We start from the raw sequence: 16,015 nt of genomic DNA, 5'->3' as shown, positions 1-16,015 counted from the left end.
ATACGCAGTATGAAGGTAGGTTCAGCAAAGCGAGGTCCGCTTACTAGATAGTAAGAAGATACAAAAGGAAACTTCACGGTCAGCTGAAAACCCTATTAAAATACCATCCAGAAATTACTTTAAGACTCATGTGTCAACTCATGACACCGGAGTGGTAATTTCGGCCCACAAGAGCTTCCAGCTACAGAAACATAACATAACTGTGAACTGGAACAAAAATGCAAACAAACTTAGGACTAAGAGTCCAACTTAGCTGATAGTAGTCTAGAAGCAGGAACATGCAACAGAAAGGCTCTGGTTACATTGATGGCCGGCACTAGAATAACTGAGCAGCAAGGCTAAATAGGATACTCCCACATCCTGATGAAAACAGGTGAACAGAGAAAGTGAAGCACACAAGTCCAGTACCACCAGCGACCACCGGGGGAGCCCAAAAACCAAATTCACAACAGTACCCCCCCTCAAGGAGGGGGCACCGAACCCTCACAAAAACCACCAGGGCGATCAGGATGAGCCCTATGAAAGGCACGGACCAAATCAGAGGCATGAACATCAGAGGCTATCACCCAAGAATTATCCTCCTGACCGTAGCCCTTCCACTTGACCAGATACTGAAGTTTCCGTCTGGAAACACGGGAGTCCAAGATCTTCTCCACAACGTACTCCAATTCACCCTCAACCAACACCGGAGCGGGAGGCTCAACGGAAGGCACAACCGGTACCTCATACCTGCGCAATAATGACCGATGGAAAACATTATGGATAGAAAAAGATGCCGGGAGGTCCAATCGAAAGGACACAGGGTTAAGAATCTCCAAAATCTTATATGGGCCGATGAACCGAGGCTTATATTTAGGAGAAGAAACCCTCATAGGGACAAAACGAGAAGACAACCACACCAAGTCCCCAACACGAAGACGAGGACCAACACGACGACGGCGGTTAGCAAAATGCCGAGTCTTCTCCTGGGACAACTCCAAATTGTCCACCACCTGTCCCCAAATCCGATGCAACCTATCCACCACAGTATCCACTCCAGGACAATCCGAAGACTCCACCTGACCAGAAGAAAAGCGAGGATGAAACCCCGAATTGCAAAAAAAAGGAGAAACCAAAGTGGCAGAACTAGCCCGATTATTGAGGGCAAACTCCGCCAACGGCAAAAAGGCAACCCAGTCATCCTGATCCGCAGACACAAAACACCTCAAATAAGTCTCCAAGGTCTGATTAGTTCGCTCAGTCTGGCCATTAGTCTGAGGATGGAACGCAGACGAAAAAGACAAATCAATGCCCATCCTAGCACAGAACGCCCGCCAAAATCTAGACACGAACTGGGTCCCCCTGTCAGAAACGATATTCTCCGGAATACCATGCAAGCGAACCACATTTTGAAAAAACAGAGGAACCAACTCGGAAGAGGACGGCAACTTAGGCAAGGGCACCAAATGAACCATCTTTGAAAAACGGTCACACACCACCCAGATGACAGACATTTTCTGAGAAACAGGGAGATCAGAAATAAAATCCATAGAGATGTGAGTCCAAGGCCTCTTTGGAATAGGCAAAGATAACAACAATCCGCTAGCCCGAGAACAACAAGGTTTGGCCCGAGCACAAACATCACAAGACTGCACAAAAACTCGTACATCTCGAGACAGAGAAGGCCACCAGAAGGACCTAGCCACCAAATCCCTGGTACCAAAGATTCCGGGATGACCTGCCAACGCAGAAGAATGAACCTCCGAGATGACTCTACTGGTCCAATCATCAGGAACAAACAGTCTACCAGGCGGGCAACGATCAGGTCTATCTGCCTGAAACTCCTGCAAAGCCCGTCGCAGGTCTGGGGAAACAGCAGATAATATCACCCCATCCTTAAGGATACCTGTAGGTTCCGAATCACCAGGGAAATCAGGCTCAAAACTCCTAGAAAGGGCATCCGCCTTCACATTTTTAGAACCTGGTAAGTATGAGACCACAAAATTAAACCGAGAGAAAAACAACGACCAGCGCGCCTGTCTAGGATTCAGGCGCCTGGCAGACTCAAGATAAATCAAATTCTTGTGATCGGTCAATACCACCACCTGATGTCTAGCCCCCTCAAGCCAATGACGCCACTCCTCAAAAGCCCACTTCATAGCCAAAAGCTCCCGATTACCAATATCATAATTTCGCTCGGCGGGCGAAAATTTTCGAGAAAAGAACGCACAAGGTCTCATCACGGAGCAATCGGAACTTTTCTGCGACAAGACCGCCCCAGCTCCGATCTCGGAAGCATCGACCTCAACCTGAAAAGGAAGAGTAACATCAGGCTGACGCAACACAGGGGCGGAAGAAAAGCGGCGCTTAAGCTCCCGAAAGGCCTCCACAGCAGCAGGGGACCAATCAGCAACATCAGCACCCTTTTTGGTCAAATCAGTCAAAGGTTTAGCAACATCAGAAAAACCAGTTATAAATCGACGATAAAAATTAGCAAAGCCCAAAAATTTCTGAAGGCTCTTAAGCGAAGAAGGTTGCGTCCAATCACAAATAGCCCGAACCTTGACAGGATCCATCTCAATGGAAGAGGGGGAAAAAATGTACCCCAAAAAAGAAATCTTTTGAACCCCAAAAATACACTTAGAACCCTTCACACACAAGGAATTAGCCCGCAAAACCTGAAAAACCCTCCTGACCTGTTGGACATGAGAATCCCAGTCATCCGAAAAAATCAAAACATCATCCAGATACACGATCATGAATTTATCCAAATATTCCCGGAAAATGTCATGCATAAAGGACTGAAAGACTGAAGGGGCATTTGAAAGACCAAAAGGCATTACTAAATACTCAAAATGGCCCTCGGGCGTATTAAATGCGGTCTTCCACTCATCCCCCTGCTTAATTCGCACCAAATTATACGCCCACGGAGATCAATCTTAGAGAACCACTTAGCCCCTTTTATTCGAGCAAACAAATCAGTCAGCAGTGGCAGAGGATACTGATATCTGACTGTAATTTTATTCAAGAGTCGATAATCAATACACGGCCTCAAAGAGCCATCTTTTTTAGATACAAAGAAAAAAACGGCTCCTAAGGGAGATGAAGAAGGACGAATATGTCCCTTTTCCAGGGACTCCTTAATATATTCTCGCATAGCAGCATGTTCAGGTACAGACAGATTAAATAAACGACCCTTTGGAAATTTACTGCCCGGAATCAGATCTATGGTACAATCGCAATCTCTGTGAGGAGGTAGTGAACCAAGCTTAGGCTCCTCAAAAACATCACGATAATCAGATAAAAATTCCGGAATCTCAGAGGGAATAGATGACGAAATGGAAACCAAAGGTACGTCCCCATGAGCCCCCTGACATCCCCAGCTTAACACAGACATTGCTTTCCAGTCAAGAACTGGGTTATGATATTGTAACCATGGCAATCCGAGCATCAAAACATCATGTAGATTGTACAACACAAGGAAGCGAATCGTCTCCTGATGGTCTGGATTCATACGCATAGTCACTTGTGTCCAGTATTGTGGTTTATTACTAGCCAATGGTGTAGAGTCAATACCCTTCAGAGGTATAGGAACTTCCAGAGGCTCTAGATCAAACCCACAGCGCCTGGCAAAGGACCAATCCATGAGACTCAAAGCGGCGCCAGAGTCGACATAGGCATCCGCGGTAATTGACGATAATGAACAAATCAAGGTCACAGACAAAATAAACTTAGACTGTAAAGTGCCAATTGAAATAGACTTATCAACCTTTTTTGTACGTTTAGAGCATGCTGATATAACATGAGTTGAATCACCACAATAGAAGCACAACCCATTTTTTCGCCTAAAATTCTGCCGTTCGCTTCTGGACAGAATTCTATCACATTGCATATTTTCTGGAGCCTTCTCAGAAGACACCGCCAAATGGTGCACAGGTTTGCGCTTCCGCAAACGCCGATCAATCTGAATAGCCATTGTCATGGACTCATTCAGACCTGTAGGTGCAGGGAACCCCACCATAACATCTTTAATGGCATCAGAGAGACCCTCTCTGAAATTCGCCGCCAGGGCGCACTCATTCCACTGAGTAAGCACAGACCATTTACGAAATTTTTGGCAGTATATTTCAACTTCATCTTGCCCTTGAGATAGGGCCATCAAGGTCTTTTCAGCCTGAATCTCTAAATTAGGTTCCTCATAAAGCAACCCCAAAGCCAGAAAAAACGCATCCACATTGAGCAACGCAGGATCCCCGGGTGCCAATGCAAATGCCCAGTCTTGAGGGTCACCCCGCAGCAAGGAAATCACTATCCTAACCTGCTGTGCGGGATCTCCAGCGGAGCGAGATCTCAGGGAAAGAAATAATTTACAATTATATTTGAAATTCAGGAAACGAGATCTATCCCCGGAGAAAAATTCTGGTATAGGAATTCTAGATTCAGATATAGGGGCATGAATAACAAAATCCTGTAAATTTTGAACCTTCGTAGCAAGATTATTCAAACCTGTAGCCAAACTCTGAGGATCCATTTTAATCAGGTGAGATCAGAGCCATTCAAGGATTAGAAGGAGAGAGAGAGGCAAAGGCTGCAATTAGAGCAGAAATGCAACTGAGTCAACAATAGAGCAAGCTCAGAAGAAAAAAAAAAAAAATCTGCAGACTTCTTTTTCTCTCCTTTCTTCTGCCAACGGTTTTAACCCTTGGCCGGCCATACTGTCATGGTTCCCAATGGCAAGGGAACGTCAGAGAACTTAAATAACAGACTAGCTCTTGGGTGATGGAATCTCGAGCTGACCGTGAGCTAAACCTACCACACAACTAACAGTGGCCGGGTGACGTGCCTACGTTTTATCCCTAGACGCCCAGCGCCAGCCGGAGAACTAACTAACCCTAATAGAGGAAAAAACAGACCTGGCTTACCTCTAGGGAAATTCCCCCAAAAAGGAGACAGAAGCCCCCCACATATATTGACGGTGAGTTCAGAGGAAAAGACATACGCAGTATGAAGGTAGGTTCAGCAAAGCGAGGTCCGCTTACTAGATAGTAAGAAGATACAAAAGGAAACTTCACGGTCAGCTGAAAACCCTATTAAAATACCATCCAGAAATTACTTTAAGACTCATGTGTCAACTCATGACACCGGAGTAGTAATTTCGGCCCACAAGAGCTTCCAGCTACAGAAACATAACATAACTGTGAACTGGAACAAAAATGCAAACAAACTTAGGACTAAGAGTCCAACTTAGCTGATAGTAGTCTAGAAGCAGGAACATGCAACAGAAAGGCTCTGGTTACATTGATGGCCGGCACTAGAATAACTGAGCAGCAAGGCTAAATAGGATACTCCCACATCCTGATGAAAACAGGTGAACAGAGAAAGTGAAGCACACAAGTCCAGTACCACCAGCGACCACCGGGGGAGCCCAAAAACCAAATTCACAACAGCTGATATAACATGTGTAGAATCACCACAGTAAAAACACAACCCATTCTGACGTCTATGATTTTTCCGTTCATTTCTAGTCTGAATTCTACCACCTTGCATTAAATCAGGTGTTTGTTCAGACAACACCACCAGAGGATTAGCGGCTTTGCGCTCCCGCAAACGCCGGTCAATTTGAATAGCCAGCGCCATGGAATCATTCAGACTTGTAGGAATGGAGAAACCCACCATCACATTCTTAATGGCTTCTGAAAGGCCATTTCTGAAATTAGCGGCCAGAGCACACTCATTCCGAAATTTTTGGCAATACACTTCAGCTTCATCCTGGCCCTGAGAAATAGCCAGCAAGGCTTTTTCTGCCTGAATTTCAAGATTGGGTTCCTCATAAAGCAATCCGAGCGCCAGAAAAAACGCATCAATATTTGCCAATGCCGGATCTCCTGGCGCTAGCGAGAAAGCCCAATCCTGAGGGTCGCCCCGCAAAAAAGAGATAACAATTTTAACTTGCTGAGCTGAGTCTCCAGATGAACGGGGTCTCAGAGACAGAAACAATTTACAATTATTCCTGAAATTCCTAAACTTAAATCGGTCTCCAGAGAACAGTTCAGGAATAGGTATTTTAGGTTCAGACATAGGACTACTAGTAACAAAATCTTGTATGCCCTGCACACGAGCAGCAAGCTGATCTACACTTGTAATCAAGGTCTGGACATTCATGTCTGCAGCAAGCACAAGCCACTCAGAGGTAAAGGGGGGGGGGAGAAAGAAAAAAAAAAACTCAGAATTTCCTTTCTTATTATCCCACTTCTGCAATGCATTAAACATTCAACTTTGGCCTGGCATACTGTTATGACCCCAATGGCAGAGGGTCTCAGAAGTAATTACCAAGTCTGCAAACACAAAAAACCAGCTCATAGGACAGTGGTAACTGGGCTGACCGTATAACTAATCCTAGCACCACAAATAGCAGCAGCCGGGGAACGTGCCTACGTTGGTTCAAGACGTCTCGCGCCAGCCGGAGAACTAACTAACCCTAGAAGGGAAAAGATAGACCTTTCTTGCCTCCAGAGAAAAGACCCCAAAAGTTGGATACAAGCCCCCAACAAATAATAACGGTGAGGTAAGAAGAAAAGACAAACGTAAGAATGAACTAGATATTTAGCAAAGAGAGGCCCACTGACTAATAGCAGAATATAGTAAGATGACTTATACGGTCAGCAAAAACCCTATCAAAATTTCCACGCTGGATATACAAGAACCCCCGAACCGTCTAACGGCCCGGGGGGAGGATACCAGCCCCCTAGAGCTTCCAGCAAAATCAGGAATCACATTTAGTACAAGCTGGACAAATAAATAAGAGCAATGCAAATAACCAAAAAACAAGGAAGCAGGACATAGCTTAATTTTGCAAGAACCACGACCAGCAGACAGGAGCAAACAGAAAGGAACTGATTACAATGATGCCAGGCACCAGACTGAGAATTCAGGAAGTTTATATAGCAACACCCCTGGACTAACGACCCAGGTGGGTGCCAAACTAGGGAAAGACAATCCCAGAGTCATATCACTAGTGACCACAAGAGGGAGCCAAAAAAGTCTAATTCACAACAACAGGCCTCCTTACATGGTACAGTGGTGTAAACCGATGAACCACGGCAGGGCGGACCCACTATTGGTGCAACTTGGAAATAAAGGGCCATTTAGACCTTCAAAGCAGGAATGCTGAGCTAATGAACTGCGAAGGGCCCAGAAATGCTCTTCAAGACAATATTCCAATATGTAGTAAGTGTAATAATAGTAATATTAACAAATACCTCCATTTAGAAATTTAGCATAGTTCTTCTGATTCACTATGTCGAACACCCCATGTGCAGGCATTGCAGTAGCTTAGGTATCCATGGTTACGACCACTCATATAGTGACAGCTGTTAGTGGTAATAGCCATGGATACTGAGGATAGGGATAAACGACATAGCGAATCAGAAAAAGTATACTACATTTCAAACTGTAGGTATTTGCTAAAATTATTATTATTATACCTAAAACATATTGGGATAGGATCTTGGAGATGAGAATACCCCTTTAAGGCTGTCTCTGATTACACACCACAGTTCAGTGATGGAAAAAGAAGAGACTCCCTGTGCAAGAGCATTTCTTGGGCCATTTGCAGTTCATTAGCTCATCATTCCTGCTTTGAACGTCTAAATCCCCCTTATTACAGCTGTGAGGGCCTACACCTATTACATACTGAGATAGGATCTTGTAAATGGGAATACCCCTTTAATGGTTTATGACCTCTGAAACTGTGCGGGGTGCAGTCAGGGCCCTGCTCCTGAGATCTTAATATTAATTTTATTACAGCATTATACACTGATCTGGTGAAAAAACAAAACCACTGACAACCAATAATATACATTTTTCCTATCTTGTGAAAATGGAAGCTCTCAAGGGTGACATATATAAGGCAGTTAGTGAAAAATTAGTTTGTCAAGTTAATTTATTGGGAAAAGAAAAATGGGCATACACAAGGATTTGAGTGATTTTGACATGGTCCACATTGTGAAGATTAGAAATGTAAGGCAGAACAACTCTAAAATTGCAAGTCTTGTGCTATGTTTTTTGCTATGTAAGACGTGGTGAGTACCAACCAAAAATGGTCCAAGCAACAGATCTGGAGAGATGGGGACAGGGTCATGAGCACCCAAGGCTCATTGATGCATGACATGGAAATGCCTGAAAGCTTTATTTGGTATTTATAGATTATTATTTTTTTCAAAGTATGATGGTGGTGGAACTGTTTTCTTTGAACTTTGAACTTTTATGCCCAATAAAAGCTCTAAGACTAAGTGCTCATGCCGATGCCGATGCCAATCGGTCCTAGCATGGACCACTAATGCATGGATTAACCACGGCTCTCCCAACCTGAGCATGTCAGCTTCATATATTTCTATGAGACTCTCACACTCGGGTCTGGAGACCCACGGCCAGTCCATGTATTGTGGTCCAAAATCGGACTGAAATCCACATGAGCCCTTAGATAAAAATTTACAAAGAACAAAGTGGTTGTTTGATACTAAAATTCCCATACCGAAACCACAGCATTTTTCCATTAATTTGCAAAACTGTGTCGTTTAACTCTAATTGATGGGGCAAAAATAACCAAAAACGAGCACAAATAAATAACCCATAAAAGACACTTCTGTAAGTAATTAATAAATCAACCACAAAATCATCAATTTATTTAGTTTTTTTTAGTCATTGTAATAGTACAGTAAATGTATCCCTCAGTTATTAATGCACAAATTTGTCTGTTTGGTTATATACTGTATGTTGCTATTAAGGTAGAGGAACAATCTTCTTGCAAGTTGCCAATACCAATATTTTACTTCATGCCTGCAAATACAAAATAGCAAAAATAAAAGTTAGTGCAAATTATATGTTGTATAGTGTTCAGATTGCATTACATTAGTTATCACAATCATAAAGACAAGCAGAAAAAGTGAAGGATGTGTGCCAAAAATGATGCAAAAGAAAAATTCATTCATTATCTATAGCAACCAGCCACATTGCACCTTGGAGATTTAAAGCAGTGAACCAACTGGTTAGCAAAGGCAAATTTTACACTTATCCTATTCATTCTGCTTCTTACATCTCCCCACACTTTCACATTAATTTCAATATTGTCAACTGGCCTAAATATTATTCCTTATCACACAATATAAACTGTATGGGTAAAGTATTGGGACACTTTCACATTACACCTGCAGGAGATTTTATGACCTCACATTCATGATCTATGTGCATTAATACAGAGTTGGTCCCTCTATAGTTATAACAGCATCCACTCTTCTGGGAAAGCTTTATAACAGATTTTGGTGTTTGGAAGGATTTTTAGCCATTCTCTCGGAAAAGCACTTGCGATGCTAACAATCAGGACATCACAGAGGAAATAAAATGTGTACTTGTGTTTAGCACAATTTTTAGCCATATATATTACCGTAAATGGAAAATAAATTGGATTTAATTTAACTTTCTTTAAAAAGCGCCAGTAAAACACTGCAATTTTTCCCCTCTGAGACATCCAGTTACCCACAATGCCAAAGTTAAATTCAGCAATGCAGCACGTGTCAGTAATCCATATACAGGTGCTTTTCACAAAATTAGAATATCATAAAAAAGTTAATTTATTCCAGTTCTTCAATACAAGAAGTGAAACTCACATATTGTATAGAGTCATTACAAACACAGTGATCTATTTCAAGTGTTTGTTCCTGTTAATGTTGATGATTATGGCTTACAACCAGTGAAATCCCAAAAGTCATTATCTCAGTAAATTAGAATAATTAACAAAAAACACCTGCAGAGGCTTCCTAGGCATCTAAAAAGGTCCCTTAGTCTGTTTCAGTAGGCTCCACAATCATGGAGAAGACTGCTGACTTGACAGATGTCCAGAAGGAAGACATTGACACACTCCACAAGGAGGTTAAGGCACAAAAGGTCATTGCTAAAGAAGCTGGACCTTCACAGAGTGCTGTATCCAAGCATATTAATGGAAAGTTGAGTGGAAGGAAAAAGTGTGGTAGAAAAAGGGGCATAAGCAACCTGGATAACCGCAGCCTTGAAAGGATTGATATAATGCAGCCTCAAAGGAGGCTGAAGTTGCAGTGAATTCCCCACAGTTTCTATCACTATTCCAGAAACAGGAAGTCATCGAGGGTGGTGATTACCACAGTTTCTGTTACCGCCATTCCCTGATGACATACTGTGTTGGGAGGTGGATGGAAAAATGATCTCAGCTTCAGTGGCCGCCGCGGTAGCACCAGCATCTATCGCCCGTATCTCTTTCCCTGAAATGAGACATCATCAGGAGTGGTGATAGAAGCAGGGTGAGTGACGAGAGAGACCCCAGATATTCTATCACTGCTCTCAAATGAATCACTATCAGGGGATAGTGATAGAAGCAGGGCAAGTGACAGCAGCGGCGCCCCTGATAGTGATTTGTTTAAGGGCAGTGACAAAAGCTGTTTGGCAGTGCTGCTGTCAATCACTCTGGTTCTATCACCACCCCCTGATGATGTCTCATTTTAGGGAAAGACACAGCGGTGATAAAAGAAGGGACTGTGGCAGCGGCCATTGACAATGAGGGCAGCTGGCACAAGTGAAGTGTGTCATTGGCCACTGAAGCTGCAGTCACGTCTCCACCACCAACCTGAAACAAGATGTCATCAGGGGACAGTAGTGAAAAAGCTTTGGTAAGTGATCACAGCACAGCCCTCTGATGATATCCTGTTCCGGGGGAAAGGAGGCCACAGGTAAGTGGCTGCAGGGTCATCCTCCCGTGAAGTCCCATATAAGTCACCCCTCAAAACGAAGCATCACAGGAAGTAAAGAAAAAAGCAGATATGGGAATAGTTGTAAAGGGAGAATGGTAGGGATTTTTTTTTTTAGAAAGCAGTTACAAAAGTGGTTAGGACTTAAAAAATAGGTGTTTAGAAAATACATTATAGCTATTGGACCACAACTTTAAGATTTCCCTTCATTGGAACTAAGTGGCCTAGACCAATCCCTAAAAGAAAGCCCCATAGTATTATCTCAATTGGGTTAGATTAAGTTTTTTATTTCCTGGAGATGTCGCCATTTTGAAATACTTGCAATGCATTGATAAACTTTTATTATTTTGGTGGGATAGATGGGAAGAGATAGCACATCCACCATTGCTTTTTTTTTGTTTCATTTTTATAGTTTTCACTGCTGTATGAATGTCATGTGGATCAGGAGAGCAAAGAAGTCTAAACTTATAGAGTGTTTCATGTTTTATGATGTCAGGTTTATTTATCTATTGACAGACCTGTGTTATGGCTTGTTTTTGTGGGAATTGATAACAATGTCAATGGTAACAATTTGGAGATTAAACATATTTTTGACGCCTTTTTATTCTCTTTTTGGGAGGTGGAATAAACAAAATTTCAACATTCTTTTTTTATGTGTGATATGGTCAATGCCAATATGACAATATCAAATGTATAAACTTTTCTTACTTTTATTTTATTACTTTTACCCAATAAAATCCCCTTTTATAAAAATGTATTTTTATTGCCATATTCTGGGAGCCATCTTGAACTGTATGATGAGATGTTTTTGTTAGTTCATGTTTGCATTGGTACCATTATAGGGAACATATGACTTTTTGCTATCTTTATATTCCATTTTTCTAGGCTGAAAGAACAAAAAAAAATAGAAATTCTACTATAATTTTTTTTATGGTAAGCTTCATGTGAGATAAAAGCAGAGATTGTTTGGATCACAAGCTACAGATGCATCAATAGAAATTAACATTTGGTGAGGAAGTTGTTTGGCTATGCATTGAAGATTAAATCCCTTCCCTCAGTTATGCACTTAGATGCTACCGCCATCTATAGCAACATTGGCATCTAAACAATGGCCAGGATTGAAGTTAAAGTAGCTCCGCTTTTTGTTTGTCCAGCAAGTTGTCATCTGTAAGTTAGGCTGGGTTCATACTGCGGTATGGCAGTCTGATAGACGGACTGCGTTACACCATGGCATAACGCGGTGTAATGCAGTCTGGTAACGCTGCCATTAACCCCAATTTCGGGCGCATCGCCAATGCATGCCATAATTGGCATGCGCTAGTGATGTGCCCTCATTCTGTGACGGACCCTCGGACGCGGGCTGCAGCATTTACGGATCCGTCACCCCTAGCGCGATCACATTTCGGCACTTGCGTTAACGCAGTCCGTTTAACGCATGCGTTGAACGGGCTGCTTTAACGCAGCATGAACCCAGCCTTAGAGTTTATCCCCTGTGCCTGCATCATGAGAATAACATAGATGATTGGTGGTTTGAATTAATGGGTTATTCTCAAAACAGTAAATTATCTTGTATCCATAGGATAGGTGATAATTATACTGATTGCTGGAGATCTGATTGTTGGGTCATCTGGAGCTCCTAAGAATTAAGAATCTTGAATGGTGAAGAGTCACACATGCTCAACGTCTATATACCCCTTATAGTCTTCCCCTGAAAATATCATTTTAGGTCAGTATCTCAGCTCTAATTTAATAATTGGGAAAAGAAGTCCCAATTTGTCAGATTGGAGTCAACCACTAATTACAAGTATGCTTTTCAGCAGCAGATCTGAACATACAGTAACTACATAATTGTTTTTGATAAAGGTATTTTAGCAAAATGCCTAGTCGATGAGGCTGTGTACTCTGCATATGGACTTTTCCATATATCTTGAGCAAATCTGCATGGTTTAATGGGATCTCCTACTGGATTTTCTCCTTTCTAGGCTGCCAATGAGACTGGAGTCCATGTCTTGGCAAGGCCCTGGAACAGAACTGTCAGCTGACGTAACACAGCTGAAGGTCAACATATCTACCTGCGTATATTGCTGTCCTGAGGGCAGATAGGTTGTGTAGGATGTCATCTTCTGTGTGTAAAGCAGTCTCACCTTACTCTGCACTTAACACCTACCAAATACAGTCATTATCTTTTTGCATATTACATGGCTAATAACAGCATCAAGGTGAGAATCTTAAAAATTTACATTTATCAAATAAGTAGTGTTAATTCAAAGAAGGGCTATAATACTAATTCCTTAATCAAGACTTACCTTGCCATGGCTAAATAGACAAGTTTAGTGATGGCCATGATGACCATGATGGCCATGAAACCCATGATGGCCATGGTGTCCATGATGGCCATGATGCATATGTGGTCCAAAGTGTGCAAGAGGACCATGGTGCATAGGTGCTCCAAAGTGTCCAGGAGGACCATGGTGCATAGGTGGTCCAAAGTGTCCAGATGGACCTATGTTAGGACCTGGAGGATATCCAAGGTGGGGATGATGGTGGTGGTGATGATGCGGGTGCCCAGGTGGAGGATGGAAATGTGGGCCTGAAACAAATAATTTAATAAAACATTTTTTAAATAATAAATAAAATAATTTGCATACATGTTCAGGTATTTTCAGATCATAAATTTGCTGATATTCCACTCAGAGTTTCACAGTAATGGAATAATGTACATAGTGATCACACAGCACAAGGGCAATGTATACAGTCAGGTCACAGACTGAAAATATGGAACAAAGTGAAGTTCACAGTGATATTCTATTTAAGTTTTGAAGCTTAAGAACCATGGAAATACTGATGTCACAGTAGTGGGGTAATGCATATAGTGATATCATAGTGCAAAGTGCATGCACACAATATTCTGACAGCAACACAATAATGCACAGAATGATGTCACGTGAATTAAACGGATGTTCTAGGGAATATGATTGTTTTTATTTTAATTTCTCAGACTGCTTTCTTGGTCCTGTCCGGCGTTTGTCTAGTCCTCTGGTCTCTGCTTCCTCGTCTCATCTTCAAAATACTGGAAATGGCATTCAGCAATTTACTGGCTGAGGTAAGTCATTGCTGCACCAGTGAGCCAATATTTTGACCCATTTCCAGGGTGTCAATGATGTGATCAGGAAGCCGAGATCAGTGGGGACCAGGTGACTACCAGAAGAGGACCTGCAGGGTTCAAAATGGTAAATCTAATACCCCTGGAACACTTCATTCAAGAGGTAGTGAAAAGCTAAAAAAATATCTAAAGATGTGGCTAATTTATCATCTGGCACGCGCCATTGTGATAAATTTGATATATTTTCATAAAGTTTTATCTACATATGCATTGTCTAAATATTAGAGAGGATTGGGCCTGTATTTGTTACTATGCACTGGAGGGCCACGACGGGGGCAATAGAAGCTCATAATAAGAATATAATGTTCTTGTAGCCTCCTTTCCTGCCCTTTGCTGGTCTTACCATGAAATTCAATGTCTATTCAGGGGAGGTGGGAATTTTCACAGACAGCACAAGAGAAAGAGAGGGAAAGATGTGCAAAGACCCAACTAGCTGCTACTTTACAATCCACTAGGATGAGTTATAAGTGGTGTGAACAAGTACTTGCTTAGCCGGTCAGGGGCTATGAACAGCGAGCAAAGTATGTGATACCCACTGATTTAAGGGAGGTTAGCACTGGAGCCCTGGAGAGGATTCATAAATATGCTCCAATGTCCTTTTATTTGGTTTCTCAGTCATCAAGGCCCTATGATTTAAAGTGGGTCCATTCCTTGGTGAGGGCCATAGAGGCTGTTATGACTGATAGCCTGGCAGTTCCACACAATGATATTCCCATACTGTATGGATATGTTGACATAGTGTTTACATGAGAGACTTAAAAGAGAAAGTGTTAGCAAATCTTGAAGAAAGAGTTCTGTTCTTACAATATATATTACTCATGTGCAAAAAATACTTGGTACATAAATTGCAATGGAAAAATATTTTGTGACACTAACCTGGGTTTGCATTTCCCATTATAACTGGAATCTGAAAAAAAGACAAAAATATAATAATGTGCTATGTAATTGTTTTATTACATCTATATACAGCAATTATGCAGCCAGACTCAAGATTCATACTGCATGTGGTTCAGGCAGCATGAAGCAGCAGACAGGTTCCCTTTACACTGTGTGCAGAATTATTAGGCAAGTTGTATTTTGATCACATGATACTTTTTATACATGTTGTCCTACTCCAAGCTGTTCAGGCTTGAGAACCAACTACCAATTAAGTAAATCAGGTGATGTGCATCTCTGTAATGAGGAGGGGTGTTGTCTAATGACATCAAAACCCTATATAAGGTTTTCTTAATTATTAGGCAACTTCCTTTCCTTTGGCAAAATGGGTCAGAAGAGAGATTTGACGGGCACTGAAAAGTCTAAAATTGTGAGATGTCTTGCAGAGGGATGCAGCAGTCTTTAAATTGCCAAACTTTTGAAGCGTGATCACCGAACAATCAAGCGTTTCATGGCAAATAGCCAACAGGGTCGCAAGAAGCGTGTTGGGCAAAAAAGGCGCAAAATAACTGCCCATGTATTGAGGAAAATCAATCATGAAGCTGCGAAGATGCCATTTGCCACCAGTTTTGCCATATTTCAGAGCTACATCATTACTGGAGTAACAAAAAGCACAAGGTGTGCAATACTCAGGGACATGGCCAAGGTAAGGAAGGCTGAAAAACGACCACCTTTGAACAAGAAACATAAGATAAAACGTCAAGACTGGGCCAAGAAATATCTTAAGACTGACTTTTCAAAGGTTTTATGGACTGATGAAATGAGAGTGACTCTTCATGGGCCAGATGGATGGACCAGATCCTGGATCAGTAAAGGGCAGAGAGCTCCGCTGCGACTCAGATGCCAGCAAGGTGGAGGTGGGGTACTGGTATGGGCTGGTATCATCAAAGATGAACTTGTGGGACCTTTTCGGGTTGAGGATGGAGTGAAGCTCAACTCCCAGACCTACTGACAGTTTCTGGAAGACAACTTCTTCAAGCAGTGGTACAGGAAGAAGTCAGTATCGTTCAAGAAAAACATGATTTTCATGCAGGACAATGCTCCATCACATGCCTCCAACTACTCCACAGCGTGGCTGGCCAGTAAAGGTCTCAAAGAAGAAAAAATAATGACATGGCCCCTTGTTCACCTGATCTGAACCCCATACAGAACCTGTGGTCCT

The 16,015-nt window shown here is 42.2% G+C and overlaps 1 long non-coding RNA gene across 2 annotated transcripts in view; it reads right to left on the bottom strand.

The window, feature by feature from the left end:
- Positions 1–8,621: 8,621 nt before the first annotated feature.
- LOC143784361 (uncharacterized) overlaps positions 8,622–16,015 on the bottom strand; it is a 48,453-nt gene continuing 41,059 nt past the window's right edge. For both annotated transcript variants that reach the window (XR_013217770.1, XR_013217769.1), the window contains 3 exons: positions 14,794–14,824; positions 13,061–13,344; positions 8,622–8,817 (listed from right to left, as the gene is read on the bottom strand). This is a non-coding gene — a long non-coding RNA (uncharacterized LOC143784361). The remainder of the gene's footprint in view (positions 8,818–13,060; positions 13,345–14,793; positions 14,825–16,015) is intronic.

The sequence above is a fragment of the Ranitomeya variabilis genome, chromosome 7 (genome assembly GCF_051348905.1).
Source record: "Ranitomeya variabilis isolate aRanVar5 chromosome 7, aRanVar5.hap1, whole genome shotgun sequence".
Taxonomy (NCBI): domain Eukaryota; kingdom Metazoa; phylum Chordata; class Amphibia; order Anura; family Dendrobatidae; genus Ranitomeya; species Ranitomeya variabilis.
The sequence above is the reverse complement of the archived record's forward strand: the minus strand, read 5'-3'. Positions and strand labels throughout refer to the sequence as shown.